Source organism: Coenobita brevimanus, chromosome 87, assembly GCF_032717465.1.
Source record: "Coenobita brevimanus isolate Jiangsu-jjx chromosome 87, ASM3271746v2, whole genome shotgun sequence".
Lineage (NCBI taxonomy): Eukaryota > Metazoa > Arthropoda > Malacostraca > Decapoda > Coenobitidae > Coenobita > Coenobita brevimanus.
In genome coordinates, this window is record NC_137040.1 from 10393128 (window position 1) to 10402354 (window position 9227).

Genomic DNA, 9227 nt, shown 5'->3' on the forward strand with positions numbered 1-9227 from the left:
CTCTCTACATGGCCCAACAACCTCAATGTCTTAAATGCTTTCTATCACATCCACATCCACACCAAAACACCCCTTCACTTCCTTATTTGCCAGTCTGTCTCTCCATGTAACTCCACATACTCTTCTCAAATAACTCATTTCCACTGCTCTCACTCTTGACTTGTGTCCTTCCAACAAGGTCTGAAACTCTGAAAGCATTTTCACCATTTTGGAGCACCAAAAACAAAATCATATGCAGATGTTGACTTGATGAATAGGAAGGTTAGAGGATTTAGGATGGGTTGACAAATAGATGGAGAGGGGTAACAGATGTTCCAAATGAGGCATCTGTGGTGTGAAGGTATGGGTCTAATGTAGTAATCAATGATGTGGATGAACTAGGCTGGGAATGAGACAACGATGAGCTAGTTACCACCAGAGCTGATGTAACATGATGGTAACGTGTTGGTAAAAACGGTCCAATTAACAGAATTAATGTCACTGAATGGCCATACCACACTGAGTGCCCCACTTCTTGTCCGATCAGCAAAGTTAAGCAGTGTTGGGTCTGGTTAGTACTTGGATGGGTGACTGCCTGGGAACATCAGATGCTGTTGACAATGAATTTTTTCCTCACCTTGCCCTAGGGTGGGAAAGAAATTCTGGATGATGATGATGATAACAGACAGTGGTTAGGTGGTCACGTGACACTGATGCAGATGTAACAGAGGGTGATTTATTAGCAGAAGTGATCACATTTTCATGATTAATGTCACTGGCAGACAGTGGTGAGGTTGTATCCACTGGATTAGATGTAACTGGTATTGAAGCCATGGTAGAGATAGATTTTCAGAGTTACCGTCACTGATTAAGCTTGTGAGAGTAAAGCCAGGGGAGTAGGGGTCATTTTCTATTATCATGGGTTGAAGAAGAAAATTAATTTGCCTCCCCATCCCCATCCACCACAGAGCCCAACATGGGGAGATGAATGCTGGGGCTCGACAGCACCCAACAGCAGGTACTGAGGAAAGTATATGTGGTCAGTGCCTGGTGTGAAATAGCAGCCATGGGACTCATGTAACACCCATCAGACATTAGCCACTTGACCCTAGCTGAGGCATAACCAGCCAACTGATCCAGCAGAGCCATATTGGACCACCAATCTTACCCCAATCCTGCATCAAAGAAGAGTATTGTCCAGTGAGGGGAACAACTCCCCAACCCTGCAGTGGACTCAACTCCCACATGACAGGGAGTGAGGAATATACAGGACATCACACACGCAAACACGTAGGGAGGCATAACCCCTGTACTAGGTGGTATGGACAGGGATGATCTGTGTCACTAGTAGGCCTCTACTGGTGATGTAGGGGGCATAAAAGAAGGAGAAAAGTAAAGAGGGACAGGAGAGACCATTCAAAACTAGTTGAGCTACTGGCTGAGGCCCGAGCCCCACCCCCCATCTCTGATGCCCACACACAATGGCAACGGGCAAGGGACGGGGGTCGTGGGGGGGAGGCAATCACAGCAAATGTAAACACTGGGAGTCCATGTTGACTCAGACAGCTGACTGTCAGCTTGCATGTGTCAATGTCTGCTCAAGACTGTCAGTGGAGGCTGTTGTAATTACGATACCGTTCTAGCGAAACCGTGATCAATTTTTTAATATTATTCCAAAAAAATGTATAACTTCTGAATTATCACTGTAGTGATTTATCATATAGTGAATGTTCATATAATGAGACCTGACTGTACTTCACTCATCACTTCAGTTAAAATAAACCCATCAAACTTTACTAGTCTTTATTAGAAAAGTTTCCTGAAACCAACCATGACTTAACCTACACACAAACTTGACTACAGTGTTGTAAAATGTCTAAAACCACAGTCCAGGCATACAGACCCATACTAAACTTTTCATCAAAAAATATAACTATGGTAATAAAGCTTTTAAACAATCTCACCTGAACACTCATTAAGACTGAAGTACTGTACTGTAAAAGTCTTCACAGAATGGGAGATCAAACACCAAAGACAGTCCTCTTTACCAGTAGTACTGTTTATCTGTATAAATAAACCATGAAAAGGTTAAACATTAATAGATAACAGAGACTTTAGGCCCTAACTCATTAACAAACCTAAAAAAAAGTCCTAGTGAAGGAAAAAGTACTGGTAATTCAAACCAGAGACTGTCAAAATTATCAGTTGTCCACTCAGTCCATTTCTGCCTGCCATAAGTTTTAGCATGAGTATATATTGTAACTAAGTTATAGTATTAGTACAAGAACAATTCCTTTCTTGTTAACAGGGTCTCAAGAACACTTTAATTGATTTCACCATTGTAAATATGATAATGCTATCTCACAATGTCTAGATTTATGCTTTATTAAGTTTCAGAGTATTCTGTTCTAAGTACTGTTATAACCATAAATGAATGGTACTATAACAAAACTGACACAAATGTTGACCAGTACTTATAGAACAAACCATTTAAATATTCATAAAAAATGAATGAATACCCAGTATCCTTATGAATATTATTTAAAGTTGCGACAACTAACATGAAACTGATGGCATTAACATCATATTGCTTTACGAAAAAACAACAGAGTTAAATACTGTTTTATATTACAATATATCTGCTCATCTCCTCTTAAATATCGGGACCAACTGCCTAGCCCCAGGCTCCTACGCTCCTCATGGGGCAATGTAGGATTGGATGATGGATGGATGGATGGATGAATATATCTGCTGTATCATTAACCCTCTGATACACATCCATCCATCATCCAATCCTACAGTGCCCCATGGGGAGCGTAGGAGCCCAGGACTAGGCAGTTGGTCCCGACATTTAAGATGAGAGTGACCAGCCTCACTCATCCCTGAGTGGTAATACATGAACAATCAACCCCAACCATCCCTTGGATATAAACCTTCACCGGCTCAATCTGACTGGAGGGCAATAATTAACCACTAAACCACCAGGTGCCAAAATCTGGTTATATGGTTGCCAACCAGTGTAGTAAATGGTTCCCTGGTGTACAAGAAACCATTTGGCTTGTCACTCAGTGCAGAGTCACCCACAGGCAGAAGGAAGAGGAAAGAATGAAGGAAAGAAAGACAGAAGAGGGAGTGTATAGTCACCCGTAGGCAGAAGGACAAGGAAAGAATGAAGGAAAGAAAGACAGAAGAGGATGGAAGAAAAGAAGGATGGAGGAGACGAAAGGGAAGACACCCAAGAGCAGCACTACATCGAGTGAGTGGATGGTGAGCGCCCTCACCTATACATAGGAATATTTTTTTCGCAAAAGACAACCGAGATATCCACTAAAAAAAATGTTAATAAAGAACAAAACACAACATTTTTGGCCAACATACATCAGGCTGTACATGGTACTTGGGTTTTTGATCACTGGTAGGATATGGATGTCTCTTCCATCACCTATAAATAGTTCACTCTGGAACAAAAATATCCTATTTTATTTACTGAAAAGTTATAAAGCATACCAATATTCAGAGACAATGTCTGGAAAGCCTGTACTATAAAGCACTTTTGAGATAAGAAGATAGTTATCATGCAAGGGCAAAAGCTGATAAAATATTTTGCCACATATTGTGAAATATATTTTGTAATCACAGCATTAAAATCCATCTTTATTCATGTTCATTCTTTTATTTTCCTCAATTACATTATCTGAAAGATCAATTATTTCTGACAATGACGGCATCATCCAATGGTGGACTGGTGTAAATTTAGCAGCCCCTAAAGAAGTACTGTATTACCTAGTATTTACTTAGTTGTCTTCTACAGGATCTGAGCTTAGCTCATATTGACCTGCCTCCATTTCAACTTTTATCTAATATAGTTTCAAGCACATGGATATTCTTTGCCTGCACCACCTCCTCTTCCAACCCATTCCACATAACTATGCTTCTGTTTGGGAAACTAAATTTTTTTTTCATATCGTTGAGATGCCTACTTTTCCTCGGTTTGTATGAATGCCTTCTTTTCCTTCCATAATCAGCTGCAAAACCATCCTCTTTCTCAATCTATGGGCTGGTGCACCAGCGAGATAATATACCTGCATTATGAAAGCCTGCTCTAAAAAGCTAACCAGAAAAGGAAAACCTGTACTATAATATGCAACTTCTTGATGATCAGTATTCCTCAATATGCAACATCTTGATGATTTGAATTCCTCAGTACATATTTTTAATTAGCATCCTTTGTAAACAATCTCCTGAATTTCAAAATTACAGTATATTGTTATGAGCTAATGTAATATAATCCTTTCATATTTGCAATAAAGTACCGTACTGCAACACAGAAATGCCTCTTATCAGCTGTGACATCAGCAGCCAGGTATAACAGACCTGAACCAATGGTGTGATAGCAAATACAGGTCTTCCTCGTTTTACGATTGGTATACGTTCTTGGAAAGGCAATCATAAACCGAAATATCGTAAAGCGAAATTAAGGTTTAATGGGATAAATAGGGATGCGTTCCTGGACTCATGTATAAGGAACCCAAGACCCATACAAGTGATCTACTATGCAATAATAATGATGATGTTTTATGTATTGTAGAGTTGTGCTTGTCTCCCCAGCTTTCTTAATGTTGACAGCATGCTTTATAACAGTCGATAGTCGACTGTGCAAGACTCATGGAATGAGCGATGGAGTTTGCCCCCTCACCTGCTTTATGCTGCTTCACAATATGAAGCTTAGACTCCAGGGTTAAGGACGTTCTTGCTTTCTTTGGTTTCATATCACCAGCACCAGATGTTGCAGGGCGTTTATAAGACATCACGGTGGTGGCACTAGGGGTGCAAAATATGAAGAACGGGAGAAATAGTAATATCATGAGCACTGACGCACACAGATGCACAGAGGTTGTATGCTGAACAAGCACGCGGGTGAGACTGGCAAAAGCGCGGGAAACTGTGTGGGTGGGGCGGGTATGCCACGCATCTCTCAGCTGATCTGCCTGTGAATGCAGGATTTCCACATGCCCAAACGTAAATGCGAGGGAGCTCAATCGTAAAATGAACACTTGGTACTAAAGAAGAAGGATCGTAAATGCGAAATATCGTAAAACGATACAATGTAAAACGAAGGAGACCTGTATACCATACAGCAATACAACACAGCATACGTTTTTGATCATTTAAGCCATCCTAATTTACAGTCCTAATTACAAATTGCTGAATCCCAGAAACAAGTACATTACAGCCCTTAAAACTGGTATTCTGGTTGGCAAAAGCCTTATTATCTTCCAAGGTGTGTAGCTCATCAAGCTTAACTAAATATCACAGGCACATCATACTGTTTTGAGAATCAATGTTGTATCACTGTCTGCCTTTTTACTGGCACAGAAAGTATTGACAATGCACATATACAGAATCTGCAAGGACACTACAAAGGTAAATAAATGGAAAAAAACACACTCAAAACCTACCTCTACATCAGTGTTATTCCAGTTCACATGTGTTGGGATTCTTGGGAGTTTCTTTGAGAAGTTAGACTAGGAAAAATGTTAGCATACCTTTGAGAAGAAATACTACCACCAGTATTTTATTAAAGGAATACTCTGACAAGCTAGTGTCTTTGCACATAGTGTATTGCAATCTGTATTGGATCAAAAGGCACACTTGTTTGGGACTCTAGCTGAAGCTCTTGTGAGTCTCTCATTTTGTATATAAGAAATGTAAAAAGATAATAAATGTGTGATACTACAGTACGCAATGTGTACTTGAAACACTGCACAGGATATCAGGTGACAATAAAGGCCAATCAGCAGAACAAATGAGAGCAAAATAATAACATTTCTTATACCAAATAATGCACCTATATCATCAAACAGCAGATTTGTCAGTTCCAAATCCCAGGCTACTGAGTTTTCTGGCTGAGTTACAATTCAGATTTACGGTTGATTTCATGAAGGCCCTGAACTAAGAAAAATATAGGAAAATAAATGATTGGCTATCTGAAATGAAAACGTATTCTGACCATTACTGTTCACTCTGCTCCTTGAGTGTATTTCTTGAACACTTAATGAAAAGCTAACTCCTCATCAAAATGGAAAAGGTGATAAGTGTTCAAAAAATGAGAGGGTAGTACCCATGCATTTTGATTCCTTCCAGATCTTGCCCATTCCATACTTTGGAGGCAAGTGGGGTTGGAATGACAATACTGTACTCTATATTGCCTATGTAGAGGAAAAGTTAGAAACTGGGACATGATACAGAATGAATATTATAAAAAAATACAGTTGCATGGTTGAAGAGGTGAGAAAAGTTGCACATTACATCAGAGATGTACACCTTGGTCCCAATTAATGTGCCTACATGGTGGATGCGCGAGCTCGTGCTACTGATTTCGCATTAATTGATACACATAACTTATGGGGGAAAATTCATTTGGTGGATGAGTGACTTCAACTTTAGGGATTAAACTTTTAAACACTGATAATTACCTTAGTATGTAATAACAGTATAGGTACATACCCACACACGGGTACACATGCTCTCGATGAGCTGGTCTAAATTGGTTTGTTGCCTCTCTCTCTCTCTCTCTCTCGTTAATATGGCAATCCCTCATTTATCCGGACGTGTTCATTATCTGGACACTGGACCTTGGCTCTGTTTAAACCATTATTTGAATTTACATGGTATTATCTGGACGTAAAAGTCCCCGAGAACTTCAGCTGGCCAGCCGACATGTTCAAACATTCAGTATCGGGGATGTTGGGCTCGAGCCGTGAGCGGGAAGTTGGTCGTAACCCACAACCACAGACAAAATATCTGTCCGCCCCTGTTCTGAATGATCAAAGTCGTGCGCTTGTCTGATCACTCCCAACGAACCTCCAGCATCCAAGTAATACGACTGTAACCCCCAAGTGGTGTCAAAATGTCCATATGAATCCTCACCCAATGTCCAAAGTTGCACAGCCACTGGGCTAAGTCTTTCCTAACTGCCCCTGACACTGTAACACAGACCGCAAGCCACAAGTACATGTTTGGTGACAGCAGCCGTACACCTCTCTACTGAACGTCGAAAGTCCCCTGGTCACCGTCAGTTGTGTCTCCGCATGTCCACTCGGCATCTAACAGAGCACAAACCACAAGTATATGTACAGTAAAAGCATCCGTCTGCCTCATGACAGAAGGGGGAGAATCCTACCCACAGCCTTGCTTCTCCCACCCTCCCGTCCCTCCTCCATACCCTCCTGGCTCCCTCCTCACTCCCTTGGTCCCTACCCTTCTCCATGGAGATAACACTGGCTTGTGAGTTTTAAAATTTTTTTGCGATTTATTTCAATACTACTGGTTGTATCGAAATTCTGCAAAATCCACAAGAAAGCTCATGAAATTCTTCATCTACACATACGCTTAACTCCTGGAAGGTGCTGGCCAAAATTTTGTACTAGGATGGCGGGAAGTTATATGATGGCAAGTTTTACTCCTGAATGTTTTATTCTCACTGCATTTCTGTACTTTTATTTATCAGTTTTATGTGTCTTTTGTTTTTTGGGTGGTTGGTGGTGACGACCATCATCCACTCACTTGATGTAGTGATGCCTACTTCTTCCTTTGCCTTTATCATTCTTTTTCTGTGCCTGTCCTCCTCTCTTCCTATTTCTCCCATCTTTCCTGTCACTTCTTATTGCTTTTCTTTCCTTTACAGGCGGCTTTATACTGAGTGACAAGCCAAATGGTTTCCTGTAAGCCAAGAAACCATTTACAACGCTGGGTGGCAACCATATAACCAAACCATACATGCTCCCTAAGTGTCAACAAGTGGGTTGGTGGAGGGTTAGTGCCCCTCCCCAGAAAACAAATAACTCAAAGTCAAATGGCCACCCCTTACGGGATTGTGGCATCTGGCAATAGATAGATAGATAGATGTGTCTTTATTAGCTTATCTTACAGTATGAACACCAGCGAAGATGATGGTATACCATTTAAACTAATATAGCCAATTTCCAGTGGCATATTTGACTGTGGATTAGTTTTGGGGCCCTAGAAGCAATCACTCATCATAGATAATTGATTTTCAAACTGTCGTTATTTTTTTGTGTGGATTTTTGTTGTTTATGGATTGTTTTCTTGATGTTTGGCATTAATATGGATAATCCTATGTGTGTTTTGATGTCTCAATATGGCAGAATGACCAGAAAACAGTGCCAAAATTAGAAGAGGTACTGTACATACGGTAATGCATAGGCAAGGTGTTTTTTGGTTTTCAATTTTTTTTTAAATGGTTTTCTTGGTTTTTAGTATTACTTTAGATATTCCTATGTGTATTTTGATGTCTAAATATGGCAGATTGACCTGCAGAAAGTGCCAAAATTAGGAAGGATACTGTACATACCGTAGTGTACAGTTAGAGTGTTATTGGTTTTCAGTGTTTTTTTGTATGGTCTTCTTGGTGCTGAAAATTATTTTGGATAATCCTATGTATGTTCTGATGCCATAATATGGCAGAATGACCAGAAAACACTACCAAAATAAGGAGAAGTACTGTACATACAGTAGTGTATAGGAAAGGTGTTTTTTTTTTTTTTTTTTTTTTTTTTTTGGGTGTTCAGCATTACTTTGGATATTTCTATGTGTGTTTTGATGTCTAAATACGTCTGAATGACCAGAAAACACTGCCAAATTAAACACAGGTACTGTACGAATCAGTGCTGGACAGGTGTGCAAACACTTGGCGCAAAGCGCAATTGCACACCCTTGCGCTCCGGTGATATCGTTTGCGCCTTGCGCACCGCACGAGACCATGCGCAATCTTGCACTTGCGCACCTGCCCTGTGGATTGCGCAATGCGCAATCCAGGGGACACGTGGTCTTGGGAGCTTCCCACATGGCTGGACAATGGATGCGGGAGGCTGGGGCAGGTCGCGAGGGTGGGTTGGTGGGGGGAGGCGGGAGGGAGGGGGGTAGTAGCATTTCTTAATATGCTTCAACAGAGATAATGTATTTTTAATATTTTTTAAATTATTATTATTAGTAAATAATAATAAATATACATTATTTATTAAGATTAGCATAAGCAATTCCTTACAAAAACCATTAAAACGTATTTAAATCAAACATCCACAGCCTAATAATTTATTAGGCTGTGGATATTTGATTTAAATAATCTGTTTTCATGATTTTTTATTTTTTGTAACGAATTACATATGCAATTGTATATCTATACTGAATTATTTAATAAACTGTCCTGACAAGACAAGAGAGAGAGA

General features: G+C 40.2%; 1 pseudogene; it reads left to right on the forward strand.

Annotated features, from left to right (window-relative positions):
• The first annotated feature begins 480 nt into the window (after positions 1-480).
• Positions 481-599, forward strand: LOC145411093 (5S ribosomal RNA; annotated as a pseudogene).
• The last annotated feature ends 8628 nt before the right edge of the window (positions 600-9227 follow it).